Genomic DNA, 18,739 nt, shown 5'->3' with positions numbered 1-18,739 from the left:
CCACAAAAAAAGATATTTTCCCCACTGTATGCTACTTTTTAAATAGTTTTTGGCTTTGGTCCAGTAGGTGACCGCGATATTGTGTCAATCTCGCCGCTGTTATCGGTGAGATTTGACACCTGAGAGCCACATCGCAGGAGCCAGCGCCGAGCTGGCTTGCTCATCAGGAAAGGAAAACTGTGTTTTTTCTTTTCCCGATGAGCGACAAGCATTGCTGACAGTTGTCTGGTATGAATCATGAGGGGGAACGCCACGCTAAATTTTAAATAAAAAACCGACATGGGTTCCCCTCCAGGGGCATACCAGGCCCTAAAAAGTTTAAATAAAAAAACGGAATGGGTTCCCCTCCAGGGGCATACCAGGCTCTTAGGTCTTAGGTCTGGATTTTAAGGGGAACCCCTACGCCGAAAAAACGGTGTGGGGGTCCCCCCAAGATCCATACCAGACCTTTATCCGAGCACGCAGCCCGGCCGATCAGGAAAGGGGGTGGGGACGAGCGAGCACCCCCCTCCTGAACCGTACCAGGTCGCATGCCCTCAACATGGGGGGTGGGCGCTTTGGAGCACCCTGCGGCCCCCCCACCCCAAAGCACCTTGTCCCCATGTTGATGAGGACAAGGGCCTCTTCCCGAACACCCTGGCCAATGGTTGTCGGGGTCTGCGGTCAGAAGACTTATCGGAATCCGGGAGCCCCACCCTATGTGAATGAGTATGGGGTACATCATACCGCTACCCATTCACCTGGGGGGAAAAGTGTCAATAAAAAAACACACTAGACAGGTTTTTTAAATAATTTATTAGGCAGTTCTGGGGGTCTTCTTCCGACTTCTCTGCTCTCTCTGGCCTCTTCTTCCTGTGTCCGGTTCTTCTCCCGCTCTCTGGTTCTTCTCCCGCTCTCCGACCTCTTCTCCCACTCTCCGGTTCTTCTGCCAGGCTCCTCCGCTATCTTCTGCTCTTTTGCCGCTCTTTTGCTAGCGGTGGCCCTGTGTTTTCCGTCGTCTTGTTCCCTCTTCTCTTCTTCCAATGTTGACATGACGCTCTCTCCCGCTGTAATGCTGTGTGGGAGGTGCGCAACGACTTATATAGGCATGGGGCGTGGTCACCAGGTGATGTCACCCAGTGACCCCGCCCCCTTATGATGTCACAGTCCGGGCATGATGGGACTGTGACGTCATAAGGGGGTGGGGTCATCGAGTGACATCACCTGGTGACCACACCCCATGCCTATATAAGTTGTTGCGCACCTCGCACACAGCATTACAGCGGGAGAGAGCGTCGTGTCAACATCGTAAGAAGAGAAGAGGGAACAAAATGACGGAAAACACCAGGCCAAGAGGCCGGAGAGTGGGAGAAGAACCGGAGAGCGGGAGAAGAGGCCGGAGAGTGGGAGAAGAGGCCGGAGAGAGCGAAGAAGTCAGAAGAAGACCCCTGAAGTTGGAAGAAGACCCCCGGAGCTGCCTAATAAATAACTTTAAAAACCTGTCTAGTGTGTTTTTGTGTTTTTTTATTGACACTTTTTGCCCCAGGTGAATGGGTAGGGGTACAATGTACCCCATAGTCATTCACATAGGGTGGGGGGCCGGGATATGGGGGCCCCCTTATTAAAGGGGGCTCCCAGATTCCGATAAGCCCTCCGCCCGCAGACCCCGACAACGAACGGCCAGGGTTGTTGGGAAGAGGCCCTTGTCCTCATCAACATGGGGACAAGGTGCTTTGGGGTGAGGGGGCAGCAGGGCGCCCCCTGCCCCAAAGCACCCACCCCCCATGTTGAGGGCATGCGGCCTGGTAGGGTTCAGGAGGGGGGGCCCTTGCTCGTCCCCACCCCCTTTTCTGACCAGCCAGGCTTCGTGCTCGGATAAGGGTCTGGTATGGATTTTGGGGTGACCCCCACGCCGTTTTTTCGGCATAGAGGGTTCCCCTTAAAATCCATACCAGACCTAAGAGCCTGGTATGCCCCTGGAGGGGAACCGATGCCTTTTTTTATTTAAAATTTGGCGCGGCGTTCCCCCTCAGTTTTCCTTTCCCGATGAGTGAGCCAGCGCGAGATGTACAGTACCCTGTCGCCGAGAACCAGCACGGTGGGATAGCGCTGGAAACACATTCTCGTGGTCAGGTACTGTACATGTCTCCATTGGCACCACCCAGATTACTATGCCTTTGTTTTGACAGTAGTTTGCCTATTAGAAACTAAAAATGGACAAAATTTTAACCCAATATTCATCCCTCATAGACTTTAATAGAATTTGACTTTAATTCCATGTCCACCAAAATTCAAACAGGATTTAATAAACCCTTGGCAAATCAAACCCAGGCAGATTCACCATAACTACTGGAAGAAACACTCTTCTTTTTCCCACTCATTTAGGATTGTTTAACCCTTTCACTGCATACAAAGTAATACGGCAACACAGAACTGTTTTCAGCTGGCCAAGTTAGTGTGGCTTACGTTAGTTGCATTTCCCACTCTGCTATAAGCTCATGGTCACTCCAGAGACCACAAACCTTTAACAGAACTGTACTCCCAACTCTGCTAATAAAGTAAATAGCTATTATCAGGGACTGAAAAGCAGAAGATCATAGTAATTTATTTATAAAACGACCCCCCCCTGCTGCTACCCCTAACACCCACAGAGGCCCACCACTCTAACCCACACTGATCCTCCCTGCTTGGCACCAGGAAAAAAATAAATGCTATATCCCCTTCACAGCCTAATCCCCCTATGTCCTACCCCCACCCCCACTGTTCTCCCCACCTGCAGCAGGGGAGACAGTGGGATGTGCAGGGGAAAAGCTGCCGGTGCCCGGTGGGGAAGATCCAGTGACATGCAGGTGCTGGCATACAGTCCAATTCTGTGTCCCCTGCACAGCCTGCTGTCCCCACTCTGCCTGTTGGCCTCCCTACTGCTCTCCCTTCATATGTAGCAATGGAGACAACTGGATGTGCAGGGAAGAGTGTTTGTGCCCAGCACTGAGAATTCGATCTTCAGGATGACCAAGGGGACTGTCTTATTTACCGATCCTTTGCTTGTCCTGAATGAACACTGAGGTGATCAGTGTGATCACCTGGTGTCCATACATAAATACTGAGATAGTAAACATGAACGTCCATTCATATGTACCGTGTTTCCCCCAAAATAAGACTGGGTCTTATTTTAATTTTGGCTACAAAAAAACGCATCAGGGCTTATTTTCAGGGAATGTCTTATTTATTTATGTACAATAATCTACATTTATTTTTACAGGAATAAAACAATAAAATATTTTTTAAAAAGTCCCTGTGTCCCCTGTCCTCTCTCCCCCTCCCTGTCAGCTCAGGAGTCAGCATCTCTGTAATCCCTAAAAAAAACACTAGTTAAAGTCCTTGTAAAATCATGTAATCTGCTCTGTGTGTCTTTATGTAACATTGTAGAAAATACCTTATTTACAGCATCACTGGGTGCTCACATGGCCCACCAGACCTCTTTTTCCCCCGCTCCGAGCACTGCAAAGGAAGGAGCTGAGATCCCCGTTGCCATGAGCCCTGATCTGAGCAATGCAGAGCGATGGGCCGCTGACATCAGCCAGGAGACGAGGAGGAGAGCTCCAGCGGGCCTCAAATAAGGTATTTTCCACAATAATGTTACCTAAAGACACACACTGGATATTATATAATCCTTTTACGGTGTGGATTACATGATTTTACAATGACTTTAACTAGGGCTTATTTTAAGGGTAGGGCTTATATTGCAGCCATCCTAGAAAATCGAGATAGGTCTTATTTTCGGAGTAGGTCTTATTTTCAGGGAAATCTCTTTCTTGTCAATGAACAGGAAGTGCTTTGTATGGAGTACTTACTGTTTGGTGTGTGAGTGCAATTGCGGCTGCAATAGAGGAAGAGATTGAGATATCTGTCTTCAAATTTCTTTCTATATTTCAAAAGTGAATTATTAAGAATCTGTTCAGCACCCTGATCCCCTTCCTCCACCCAGTAAAAACATAAAAAAATAAAAATAAGTGGGGGAATGAAGCAAAGTTGTGCTGGCTTCAATCATCCAATCATGTAGACTTAAAAATCCTGTTTTTTTCATGCACATGATTGTTTATTCTTTACAAAGTGAACATCTACTACGATATGTTCAAATTCACTTTGCACATTGAAAGTATACTTTGAAAATGAACATGCTGTACTCCTTTAGGAAATCTGCTTCAGTGTCTCCATAGAAGGATAAAAAACAAGGTCCCACAGTCACATTATAGATCTTGCACCAGTTCATATATAGAGATTGATGATCCACAAGCATCCCCTAAGGTGCCCCCTGGCATGTGTTAAAGCACCTCTCAAAGCGCCTCTCAGGGATACTACTACCCCAGGAACCGCATGATCAAATTTACTTAGGTCAAAAAAGTTACTTGCCTCTAAAAAGTTTACAATTTCCTGATATTTGAAAAAGAGTTTTAAAATATTTTTTACTGTGATGTTTTTGTTAGTGTAAAGTACTTTATAAATATTTTTTATTGTGTGTAAAAATACATTTCTTTTAAAAATGTAAGGGTCTGCTTTATTTTCAAGGACCAGTGTGATTCATTATTTTCTATGATAAATGGAGGTATCAATACTTATGTACTCTTTGTTGACCACTAGTCACAACTTAAACACTTTAAGGAAAATCCAAGGAGGGGCCACTATTCATCAAAATGTCAGTGAATATATAGAGAGCAATTATGTCTGAGATGAAATATGTGAACGCTATTTGCAAGAACTGGTCTGAGCCAGTGGTGTTCAAGCATGCTAAGATTAAGGCAAGTGCATCAAATAATTCTTGTTCAAAACTTCAAATTACAATTTTTACTGCCCTGGAGGTCAGCAAATAAAGTCCTACTTTTGAAGCATTGCTGGCATTAACTTCAATTAAAAAGCATACATTGTTTTGTGTATGTTGTAAAGTGTATGCAAACCCTAAGAATGAGCTTCCCATATTTTCACGTTTAAATACCATATTTAATTGAGAGCATATATTTAGTAAATCTTCTAGATTGTACAATTACAAAAATAATTATAAGTTGAGTAAACTGAAGTTGTTTGCAAATTTGCTTTGAAGTCTTCTAATTTGAAACAGACCTAGAGTCAGTTCAGTTCATTCAGTTTGAATGTGCTATTCAGTTTGCACACAAATTCTCCTTAACCAATAAATTCCAAGAGCAAGGATACAAAATCCTGTCTTGCTGGTGTAGGGTCCCTTCTTTCCTACACCAGATTTTCTCTCAAGAATCTAATCTGTGTTGAGGGTGTAACCAGGATGAGGGGTCCTTCCCTCATTTTTGCATAGTTTTCACATTGTGAACTTTTGACCAAAAAGGTGTAGGTTCGCCAGCATAAATAAGGAACAACCAATAGGCAAAACTGCCTTTGACCCAGTTTCAAAAGCCAATAGTTTGAAGGCGTGGCTAACCCGGCCCCCTTTCTATAAAAGAGCGGGCTCACAGCAGCCATATTGTCAGTGTGTGTTGGAGCTGTTAGGTAGAACTGGCAATTTTGTGTAGGGAAAAAAATCAGTTTTTTAAACAGAATCACTAAATACAGACTTCATGTGTTCTAGGCAATCATCCCTGGGCACATACTGCACTAAAAATAAGTAGAGCTAGGTGCACCACATAGGGCCTCCAGGTGCAGCAGCTGTCAGCCTCTAAGAGTTCTTTCACACAGGCATTGAAAATAGACAGTGGGGTTGTGTTTTTAATGTTTCCTGAATGCCTATCAATGGCACTCAAAATTGTTACAATAGGGAGTGGATTTGGGTGTTCACACTGCAGCGTTAGCGTTTCTTCGTGTTAAGAAAATAACGATGCCTGCAAAGTTTGCCAAGTGTTGACGCTTTGCAATTGCCTCCATTCACTTCTATTGAAAGACACCACAACTGCACCTTAAATGTACTGTAAACCTGCCTATAGCATTTACAGTGCATTTACAGTGCAGTTGCAAAGCATCAAAAGTGATTATTATCTATTTTAGCCTTTTAGAAAAAAAAAACATACAGGGCATTTAACCACTTCAGCCCCGGAAGGTTTTACCCCCTTCCTGACCAGAGCACTTTTTACAATTACAACTGCTAATTGCGTGGTCATGCAATGTTGTACCCAAACAAAATTTGCGTCATTTTCTTCCCACAAATAGAGCTTTCTTTTGATGGTAAAAATCCAATAAACTCAATTTTAGTCATACATTTAGGCCAAAATATATTCAGCCACATGTCTTTGGTAAAAAAAAGTCAGTAAGCATATATTTATTGGTTTGCGCAAAAGTTATAGCGTCTACAAACTAGGGTACATTTTCTGGAATTTACATAGCTTTTAGTTTATGACTGCCTATCTCATTTCTTGAGATGCTAAAATGGCAGGGCAGTACAACCCTCCCCCCAATTGACCCCATTTTGGAAAGTAGACACCCCAAGGAAATTGCTGAAAGGCATGTTAAGCCCATTGAATATTTTATTTTTTTGTCCCAAGTGATTGAATAATGACAAAAAAAAGGAAAAAAAATATTTTACAAAAAGTTGTCACTAAATGATATATTGCTCACACATGCCATGGTTATATGCAGAATTGCACCCCAAAAATAGATTTTTCTGCTTCTCCTGAGTATGGGGATACCACATGTGTGGGACTTTTTGGGAGCCTAGCCACGTACGGGGCCCCCGAAAACCAATCACCGCCTTCAGGATTTCTAATGCTCCGTACACACAGTCAGAAAATGTGTGATCGGAGCGTGTTGTCAGACATTCCGACCGTGTGTGGGCTCCATCGGACATTTTCCATCGGATTTTCCGACCCACAAAGTTTGAGAGCAGGCTATAAAATTTTCCGACAACAAAATCTGATCGCGTCAATTCCGACCCTGTGTGGCCAGTTCCGACGCACAATGTGCCATGCATGCTCAGAAGAAATTCCGAGACGGAACAGACTTCTCACAAACTTCTTTCTTTATTATTTATCATGAATACCTCAATATATTTTGATTTGTCACATCTGCCAAAATTTCTTTTTTGTTGTTTTCATTTTTTTTTGGGGGTTTGTATTTATTGTTTCTTTGTTTTATTTTATTTTTAGTTTTACTCCATAATATTTTTGTGTGTGTTTTGTGTCTACCACAACACCATTATTATCTTGTATTATTTAATCTCAAGGAGATTGCTTGGTGTTGGTGTCCCTTGTTAATTTCACATTGTATTTTTGAAATGTACCTGAATCCTCACAAACAAACTGTCCTTTTTTAAGGAAAACACACATAGGCGAGTATAATTGAAACAAAAAATCCTTTATTAAGGGCTCCAACCAAGGGGAACCAAACAAAGAGTGAGGCAAGGCTGTAGAAACATCATAAATTGGCAAAGCCTTGGACCCCCAGGGCAGACATCAATTCTTTTACTTCAAAATTGGTGGCCTGAGGAGTCCATATCTAAGGGAGTGCAGTCTGGTCCAGAAGTCCCAGAGATTATGAAAGCAGCAGATGACATCTATGTCCCCAGGCTGTGGTACTACAAGAGGCTGCATCTTTTGCCAGACCAGACTGGACCCAGGGTCATCACTCTCTGGTCTTCTTTCCACGCTTCCTTCCTGGCTGTGGCTCTGCTGTTGGAGATGTGGCAGGAGGAGGAGTAGGACCTGGAGGAGGAGGAGTAGTAGGACCTGGAGGAGGACTATGTGTGAGGTTACAAATGTGGGTAGCACATGTAATTTGGAACCTCAACCCCTTATTGAGAGCTTCCAAAATTAAGGACTCACACAGGAGTCATTGGGCCTCCTCCATCTGCAGCATTTTGCTGGCAGTTATGCCAGCAAAGTCCTCCTCCACACTGTGGGGGCTTCTCAGGGCTTCTGTAGCCTTACAAAAGAGGCCTATGGCAGCCTCCTCCAGGTTACTCCTCTTCCTGCCACTTTGTCTTTGAAGGTGTAGGGGAGGGACCTGGATATCAGGCAGCCTGCTTGGCCCGGCCACCTCCTGGCTGAGACTTCCCTGTGTATGAAAAAGGGACATGGTTGTAGTTTTTGCATCATCAATCACAATCATAAATTAGTACTCCAAACTAACATCTAGTTAACATCATTGATTGGACAACCATGAAGATTTAGAGGAATGCTATACCTGGCTCAAGCTGGGGTCCTCCACATGTTGCTGCCTGGAAGGCCCAGGTTGGGCTTCAGAAGTCTCAGCTGGGGGGGAAGGAAACGTGGAAGGAAGAGTGGAGAGTGCTGGCCTGGGTTCAGTCTGACCTGCCAGAAAATGCAGCCTGTCATAGTACCACAGCCTGGGGACATAAATGTCATCTGCAGCTCCTGATCTCTGGGAATCCTGGACCTTCTTGTGCTCCCTTAGATAAGTGCTCCTCAGGCTACCAATTAGGATCTTCAAATAGGTGATGTCTGCCGTGGGGATCACCGTCTTCACAAATTCCAACAAATTATCCTTCCTCTTTGTTTGGTTCTTATATTCAGGGTGGTTTATCTGCCACAGACAGGGCAGCTCCCTGAACATATCAATGAAGATTGCCATAAAGTCATTATCTTTCAAGATATCCATTTTCACTGCAAGACACAACACAAGACAAACCCTAATGTCAGCCTAAAGTCTTTTAAACTTGTGCAAATACAGGCCTCAATCTAGAAGCAGTATAGGCCCAATGTTAAATCTTACCTTCGTTATCACGATCGGCGCCTCCGTTACTCCTTCCTCCGCTCACAAATCGCACGTACTACGCACGCGTTACGCTTTATAGACACTGCGCATGCGTGAAACTCCGCCCGCCCCTGACGTTCTTTCTAGTCTATTCCCCGCCCCTTCTCGTTTGGCGCAGTGGGGAAGAGCACATGGCGGAGTCAGAGCAGGTGTCTGATATTTACACCAACGAGGAGGAGGAGGAAAGCCCGGAGGCAGAAACATCCCGATCCAGAAGGAGACAATTTAAGGCATCGAATATGTCCTTTGGGGAGATGTTGGAGATGGTCAACATCCTGAAGAGGGCTGACTATGATGGAAGGTATGGACCTTACCCCAACCCTAATGTCCGAAAGGCCAAGATCATGGCGAAAGTGGTCAAAAGTCTGCACCGGAATTTTGGGGTACGTCGATCGAAAGATCAGCTCAGGAAGCGGTGGTCGGACCTAAAATTAAGAGAGCATGAGCAGTACAGAAAGATCAGGAGAGTGCTGCAAAAAAGTAAGTAGTTGAGTGCTGTGTTCCTAGTCTTTTTGTGTTTATTACGTTCGTGCTGCTCCGTGTGCTTTTCTTAACTGTTATCCAGTTGAAGATGTCAACTTTCATGTTCATGGGCACATTATTCGTTCGTATCAAACATTTTTCTTTCGGCCTATAAAATATCATTGTTTTGGCCATATGCATTTGCCCACATTTTTTAGGGCCTACTTGTCTGAAAAGAATTTGGTTGTGTAGATGGGTTTGTTACTAGAATGAAATGCAAACTAGATTCTGTGTAAGGAGAGGACACTCAGCAGCTGTTTACACATCTGGACGCTGGAGCACTACTGTGGGACACAAGAACACCCTTTTTATTAGTGGGCCCACACAGGTGATCCAGTGTATACTATAGGGGTGTCTCCATCTGTGAAGCTTGTACAAAACAGGTAAAGTATTGAAGCCTGACAAAGGACACTAAAAATTCTACATCTTGGAACTCTACCAAAACAGGCAATTGTACCCCACTTCCAAGCAATGTTTCATATTTAAAGTTCTGCCATCAAATATCTGTGTGCTAAGTATACCATTTTTTTTTACATAGGGGAGAAAAGACTCGGAGGACACCCCTTATCCGAGGAGACCACAGACCCCCCACCTCTGGAAGAAGGGGAAATGCACCCAAGACAAACAGAGCAGGAGGAGGAAGACGTGGTCAAAATTGGCACCACAACAGGTGAGTGTCTGCGACCACAGGCTCAGGTAAGAGATGGATGCCGGCATATTTATAATAAATGTTTTTTTTTTGGTTTCTATCTTTTTAGGTGATAGTGATGTTTTGGATCCAGATCCTTTCACCTCGGAAAGTGCACAGATCCTGATTGGGGAGATCATGGGGTGTAATAGGGACATCAAGAAAAACATCAATGATGTTCTTCAAAAAATTAAGAACATAATTGATGTTTTGGGGAGAGTTTAAAACCCCTCCAAATCCCTTTGTCTTATGGAGTGCTACAATTTTTTAACGTTTTTTGTCAATTTGGAGAAAAGACAAATTTTGAAGATGCACACAGTGTGTCAACATGTGCTATCTGCCATCATGGGAGATCAATGGACGTGTTTTTGGGGTGCAACCCCTTCCTTAATAATAAAGTAGCTGAGAGGAAGGGGTTGCACCCCCAAAACACGTCCCTTGATCCCCCATGATGGCAGCTAGCACATGTTGACATTCGGCTATTTGTGTGCATCTTCAAAATTTGGCTTTTCTGGGGGTGACTTCACCCCATCTGAACGCAATATCAAACACAGTTTCTAAATACTCATGTCTGATATTGCCTTCAAGTTCTACCAAATGTGAACTTTGTAAGTTCAAGATTTATGTCTTTCTTGTTGGTTTTAAACATGCCTGTTTTATCTTAAATGGACATTTCTACTTTTTCTAATGTGACCCCAAAAATTGTTATACAACAAACATGTTGGTTTGTTTTAAAAACCTTTTCTAAATGCACATGTGATTGTGCAGGTATTAAAAAGATTGTTAATCAAGAATCTGTGGATTGTCTCAACGCTACAACACTTTTGTGGTGCTCTGATTGCTGCTTTATGTGACAATGGGTGTTATTTCCTAAGGGCAAATCCACTTTGCACTACAAGTGCAGTTTCAAGTGCACTTGTAGTGCAAAGTGTCTTTGCCTTTAGTAAATAACACCCAACAGTGCTTTGTAAGGTTACACAATCACGCCATTTTCAGGACTTACCACATTTCTATCAGGGTCAGCTAAAACAAACACAAGCAGTAAATGTCACCAAATATTTGCTTACTTTTTTTTTATTTGAAAAAGGTTTTACACATTGTCTGGCATATTGATAGCCCCCCTACCCGCAAAGAATTCAAGGTATCTTAGCCGGACGTCACGGGCACTCAGGGTGGCCAAGCCAGGATGGCCACTTTCAAGCGCCGTCAGGGTTGGTTCATTTTGAATTCTGGCCTCAGGCCCAACTGAGCCAGCATAGTTGGCAGAATGTTGCCGTAAAAATTTGTGTAGAACACAGCACGCCAGGATAATGTGATTCAGTTTGTACTCCGCCATATGTATGGGTGTAAGAAATAGGCAGAACCAGCTGGCCATGATTCCAAACGTCGGTAATTAAAAACCCTCTGGTCCGGGGTGAGGGTCCTCATCGGGAATGGCCGCATAAGATGGTCCCCCAGCGCAAATGCTTCACCTGCTACGAAGACGAATGGGAGTCCTTCCACATTGTCTTCTGGAGGTGGCAAGTCCAAGCTGCCATTCTGAAGATGCCTGTAGAACTCCGTCTGGGCGATGACTCCACCATCGGACATCCGGCCATTCTTCCCCACGTCCACATACAGAAATTCATAAGTAGCCGACACCACCTCCAACATCACAATACTATTGAACCCCTTATAATTATAATAGTACGACCCGAGTTGGGTGGTGGGACAATGTGGACGTGTTTCTAATCAATTGCCCCTCCACAGTTAGGAAAGTCCCACCGCTGGGCAAAGTGGGAAGCCACAGTCTGCCATTCCTGTGGCGTGGAAGGAAACTGTGGAGTAAAACCAAAAAAAAAATTAGTGTTTTTGCACATAAACATGGAAAGCAAATTAGACACAAACATTCTTGGCCAACATCAAGATAACATTTATTTATGGGAATTTTTAAAGACCAAAGTATAAGGTACACCTATCATATTCACCCTCCCCCCCCCATGGGCCATTTCTAACATTATGGGGGGGGGGGGGCTCTTGGACAGGTAACCCTCTCCACTTAATTGAGAGATGAATGCCTAAATAATGTGTATTACTTTGAACAGCCCCTCCTTAGTTACACTATTGACAGCCCACTGGACAGGTAAGAAGTGTCATAATACAAAGATATAAATACACACTGTACACATTTTAGCACATTTGGACATTCTGCTATTACCTATCAAGATAATAATAGGATACCAAAACTTTAAACAGTACAATTTGAAAGTATACAGGCAGGCCCATGCACTACATGCTTTGGGGAATTCATCCATAAATCTGAGCACAGAAGAGATGGCTATAGTGTGTATGGGTTTGGCAAAGTCAGCAGATAGATGATTGAGGATAGATAGAGAATTGGTATCAGCTGACTTAGCAGTTGGGGGGAGGGTTAAAAATGATTTGGGGACACCACAAAAATATCCTCTGGCACTCTGCCTGAATTTGAAGCACCAATCACATTTCAAAACATTTTAGGGGTGTTTGGGGTAAAGCACTACTATGGAGCTGATAAAATACATTGTTAAGTGACTACATGAGGTGAATATAGGGCCAGGAGACCATGCTGGGGAGGTAAGTGAAGGCAAATATGTATGCAGGACAACAAAAATAAGTACATAAAAATCCAGCATGCATGAGGACAAAGGGGACACAGCATATTACAATCATGGTAATTAGGGAATGAGGAAAAGAAATACAATATATTAGCAAACATTATATACAATAAAATGTGATATTAAAGGATACAAATCTTACCTTAATATACTCCTTCTGCAGGACCTGGATGATGGCACAACAGGTCTCTGGGATAATAATACCCAGAGCCTGGGGGGAGATGCCTGTTGAGAACTTGAGGTCCTGCAGGCTTCTCCCCGTCGCCAAGTACCGCAGGGTGGCGACGAGCCTCTGCTCCAGAGTGGTGGCTTGCCTCATGCAGGTATCCTGCCTGCTAATATAGGGGGTCAGCAAAGCCAACAAACGGTGAAATACGGGGTCCGTCATCCGGAGAAAGTTCCTGAAATCATCAGGATTATTCTCACGGATCTCATGGAGCAAAGGCATGTGACAGAACTGGTCACGCTGAAGCAACCAATTCTTGGTTTATGAACTCCTCCCCACCCTGTTCATGGACTGGACTTGTGTCAAGGTCAGGACCCCAACACCAAGTCCCTGCACAGCACGAACTCTACGAGGAGTGCGTATATGCAACATGGCTAGAAATGGTCGGCTGCTCAGAACAAAGTAACAAAACGCAATGAAGAACAGCAAGGCCTGTGAAGAGCGACCTGAAAAACAGTAACGAACGAACAAGAACACAATGACAAAGTCACGCGTAGCTTCCTTGCACGCACTGAAGAGCAGATACAAACCCACAAGCACAAACTGAACAGCAGAAAACGATCTGAAAACCACGAGTCTGAAAAAGCGCGAATCGTCTCTCACCAAAATTTTACTAACATGAAATTAGCAAAAGGAGCCCAAAGGGTGATGCGCTTGGTTCTAAACTGGCCTTTTCTAGTCTCGTCGTACGTGGTGTACGTCACCGGGTTCTTAGCGATCGGAAATTCCGACAATTTTGTGCGACCGTGTGTACGCAAAACAAGTTTGAGCCAACATCCGTCGGAAAAAAGCCTAGGATTTTGTTGTCGGAATGTCCGATCAATGTCCGACCGTGTGTACGGGGCATAAGGACGTAAATTTTTGATTTCACTCCTCACTACCTATTACAGTTTTGAAGGCCATAAAATGCTAAGATGGCACAAAACCCCCCAAATGACCCTATTTTGGAAAGTAGACACCCCAAGCTATTTGCTGAGAGGCATGTTGAGTGCATGAAATATTTTATATTTTGAAGAAGAAGAAGTTTGGGGTCTGGTATGCCTGACCTTGGCAGGGACCACAACTCCGTTGTCAGAGCTATCTGTCATGGAGCCGCTGCTGTCTACAGGTTCATATTCTGAGCCTGAATCTGACAGATGAGTGACTTCCTCTTCACTATCTGTCATGCTCAGAAACGTGTAGGCCTCTTCACTAGTGTACCTTCGATTTGCCATTTTGGGCTCTAAATTTAGTGGTACACTAGTGAGACTCACAGGCAAAAAAGCTCCTGACTGTTGGTGACTGTATCAAAACGCTACCAAAAAACTGTTAGCGATCGCAGGGATCAGGCCTGACTCTGCGAACGCTGCAGTTATGTGTTTAGTGTTTTGTAAATGACAGTGATCAATCGATACTGCACTTAGGTGGGCTGGGCCTGAGGGGCAAAATGCAGGTGCTAGCAGGTATCTGGGCTGATCCCGCTAACACTGCGTTTTTGGGGACCCTAAACTGCTGGGGATGCTATTATAGATCTGATCGGATCAGATATCGATCCGTTCAGATACTATACCACTAAGTGATACTATACCACTTAGGTAGTATATGGGTGTCCTTGACGCTATAAAAAGCTGACGGCGAACCTATACACTTACCTCCCTAACTAGCATCACCTGTGACACTAATACAGAGATCAGAAAAATGATCGCTTAGTTACACTGGCGACGGGGGGTGATCACAGGGTTAAAACTTTATTAGGTGGGGTTAGGGGGGTACCCTAGACCTAAAGGGGCCTAACACTAACTGACCTGCCACTTATAACTGTCACAAACTGACACCAATGCAATAATCAAAAAGCAAAACAAAAACTGCTATTGGTGTCACTGTGACAGGGGGTACAGGGATGTGATTGGGGGGTGACTGGGGGGTGATGGGGGGTGAAAAGTGTGCCTGCGTGTTCTACTGGAAGTGTAGTGTTGGTACAAACTCACATTGATGTCTTCTCTCCTCGGCACCGGAACGAAAAGAGTGGCTCGAGGAGATAGGACATCACTTCCTCCGCTTCTGTTTACATTACAGAAGCCGAGGAAGCATTTCACTCACCAGGAGCGATCGTGAGGGGGTGGCCACGAATGAGTGGCCTCCCCCTCACCTCGGATCCCTCCTGATGAGAATCCGACTGCCGCAGGCACCGGGGGGGGGGTCCAATTGGACCCCCCGCCTGCAGGCAGGCAGGGACATGCAGGTAAGCCCTTATGCCCGCCCGTGCCATTGTGCCGACGTACATCGGCGTGCGGCGGTCGGCAACTGGTTAAGAAGTGTTGCCTGATGCAACATGAATTTCTGTACAATACATCCTAAATGCTTATTAACGCTATAGGTGCATTAATGCCCTTTTAGGCTGCTTTTGAAATTTATATGCAAGTGTGAAAGAGCCCTTACAGGCTGCTGGCAAGGGGACTAGATGGTGCACCTGTGCCCTCCTCCTGTGGCTAAAAACTGGAGCCCCAATGTAGCAGGGCTAAATGGCAAGTGTACACAGGGCCTAAAAGTTGGGCTTTTGGCCCCATCTAGTGGATACACATTGGCAATCCTGGACAGACACATCTCATATTTGCATTTGTTATAGGTAGGGATCCTCTTTTAGGAGACTATTTTGGTGATGTAGCCTTTATTGTCACACATGTATAGTAAACAAATGATGTGGATATAACAATGTTTGTGTGATATTGTTTTGATTTATTTCTGTTTATTTTGCCAGTAGTATCACCATACATTTTCCTGAAGAAGCCTGAATAGGCGAAACATGTTGAATAACATGCGTGATGAATGACATTATATGATAGTACAGTATGCTTTTAATCCAAAATTTTTTTTTTAATTGAATAAGATTTTGTAACATATTTTGTAACAAATTTTTTTATAAAATATTTCACTGTGTATTTATGTGTCCATGCACCTAAAATGCCCCATATTTCCCCATTTGCCTCGGGGCCTAAAAGTTGTTTATTACTTGTGCTGTGTTAAGAAAAGGTATATGCAGTGCAAGTGTGAATGTAGCTTTAGCTTCTATCTGCATATATCTAAATCTTTGTTGATAATTTGTGTATGTCTGTTGTAGGGAGAGGGACCCTAGGTTTTTGTTAAATCCTGGGGAGGAGGGTAATGGAAGGGGGGCAGTTATTGCTTTATATATAGTATGTTAAGTGAAAATGTTCTATTTTGATTTGGTGCCCTACATACATAAAAGACAGCAAATACGTTGCAATTAAGAAAATGTCATCACCGAGTCTCAATGTTTCTATATGCAATTCAGGCAGTGCTTAGTAAATGAGGTGAAGTTGTGCTAACTTCTATCATCCAATCACATGCAAACAAAAATTGTTTTTTATTTTCCTTGCACCTGGAAAATATAAAATTGACACTTCAGTGCATTCACTAAGCTAAGGAGAAATTTCCCATGCAAAGTGCAACTTCCCTTGCAAAATGAACAGCCTATTTGCCTTTAGCAAATAAACCCCTCTATCTCCAGCCTTGTTTAAAAAGAGAGTGAAGAGAAAATGCAAAAGTGATATTATTGGACAGTACTCATACCAGCATAGTATTTGTCATTTGGTCTTGTGAAGAAACATTTTGCAGCATATACTATATAGGAATTGTTGTACATAGTATTACTTGTCTTAAAGTTTGTTAATGCTGGTAAATCAATTGTCAGCCCAAGGTCTCTTCTTCAGAAAATGAATGTAGTAGTGCCAATGGGTTCATCATGATTATCATTATGGTGCAGTACAACATTTGCAATTTCTTTTCAACCCTGAAAGAAGCATAATATGCAGAATGATGAATGACCCAACTGTTCTAATGATCTACTGAAAATGGCATTTGATGTTTGAGGTGTCAGTGAGACCTGCGGTGATGAAGTGTCTGACTATTTTATAACACTTTTTAGCTTTTTTCAAAGTAACGGAGAGTTATGAAAAAAGTAATTTGCACTCAACGAGCTTTAATTTATTTGACATGAGTTTTACATGCACTTCGTGTAATTGTGCCCTAATAATAACACTGATATACCTTTTAGATTTAGGCTTCCAGCACTGTGCTTGCATTTCCATTACACAACATCTCTGCGTTTTCAAAACTGGAACAATTATGCAGCAATTAAAAGTTTTTATTTTTTATTGTAAAATGAAAGAGTCTGTCATTTAATTTACTATTATTTGTACTAGGGACTTGACCGGAACTAGGGTATCATGGAAGATGTTATAAACCCATGAAATGTGCAATGTATCCTATTACTTTTCTATTTTTTATTTCTTGTCACAAAGATGAAACAGTATGGTTTTATCTGCTGCAAATGTATACCAATCAAAACTAATACAGAGTGGTGGCAAGCATTTTAATGAGGTATTTGTTCTGTATTCTGTGTACATAAATGTTCTACTGTATATATACTATATACACCGATCAGCCATAACATTATGACCACCCACCATAACCCATTGAGGCATAGACTCCACTAGACTTTTAAAGGTATGCTGTGGTATCTGGCAACACTCCATCAGTAGCAGATCCTTTAAATCCCGTAAGTTGCAAAGTTGGGCCTTCATGGATCTGACATTTTTCCAGCACCTCCCACATATGCTCGATTGGATAGAGATCTGGAGAATTTATAGGCCAACAGTCAACATCTTGAACTTGTTGTGTTCCTCAAACCATTCTTGAATTTTTCAGACCAGGCCACCTTCTTCCATTGCTCCGTGGTTCAGTTTTGATGCTCACGTGCCCATTGTAGGCTCTTGTGGCTGTAGACATAGGTCAGCATTGGCACCCTTACTGGTCTTTTCACAAGAATCAGCATTAACTCTTTAAGCAATTTGAGCTCAGTAGCTCTTCTTTGATCTGACTACACTGGCCAGTTTTTGCTCCCCATGTGCTTCAGTGAGCCTTGGCTGCCCATGACCCTATCGCTAGTTCACTGGTTTTCTTTTCATGGACCACTTTTGGTAGGTCCTGACCACTGCAGACTAGGAACATCCCACAAGAGCTGCAGTCTTGGAGTTGCTCTGACCCAGTTGTCTAGCCATTACAATTTGGCCTTGGTCAAAGTTGCTCAAATACTTACCCTTGCCCATTTTTTTTTAAATTTAGCTGTCCTTTGACAAATCCTGCATTTGCACATGTTCCTCCATAACTGAAGTCTGCCATTTTGGTTAGTTGTTGTGTTTTTCTTCCTTTGTCTTCACCTATCTATATTTCTGCTGCCATTTCTTTCATTCTCTAGTCAAATATGAAAATAACACAATGAAAATCTCACTAGGGACACTACCTACGTACTAAAAGTCTAGGATTTTCATGTAGCAGTTATCTTATACAGCTGGGTACACTGTTGGCTAAATTGCTACAGCTGCTACAGCATACATACATACTCATTCACAAAAAAAACAAAAAAAACAAGAACCTCTTAATGCCGACGCAACACAAATATGTGGCCTCACTGGACTGGGCTTTTTTCCGTGGGATGCATATTTGCGTATCTCCTTTTGCAGCGCATTCCCAGCACAAAGCCCGGGGTCTCACCATGAGCCCCAGGCCCTGTACTAACGCTTGGGACCCAAAACTCATGATTCCGGGTCACCTGATCATTGGGATAGCCTCTGATTGGCTATCCCAGTGATCAGTCACTGTGAAGTCCGCCCCATGTTTTTTTTCTCCGTGCAGAGAAAAAAAGGTGTGTGTAGAAAAGAAATTAATTAAATAATAATAAAATAAAATTAAATAATAATAAAAAAAATACCTAGATCAAGGTGTGATCCAGGTCAGTGCCAGGGTTAGTGTTTGGGTAAAGGTCTGGGTCAAAGGTTAGGGTGAATATTTTTTTTTGGACAGAATTTTTTTTCTTTAATTAGTATCAGTGTCAGTTAGTATCAGTGGGTGTTAGGTAGGATAAAAAAACATACATACAACAACTAACATACACATATGGGA

Source organism: Aquarana catesbeiana, linkage group LG04 (genome assembly GCF_042186555.1).
Source record: "Aquarana catesbeiana isolate 2022-GZ linkage group LG04, ASM4218655v1, whole genome shotgun sequence".
Lineage (NCBI taxonomy): Eukaryota > Metazoa > Chordata > Amphibia > Anura > Ranidae > Aquarana > Aquarana catesbeiana.
The sequence above is the reverse complement of the archived record's forward strand: the minus strand, read 5'-3'. Positions refer to the sequence as shown.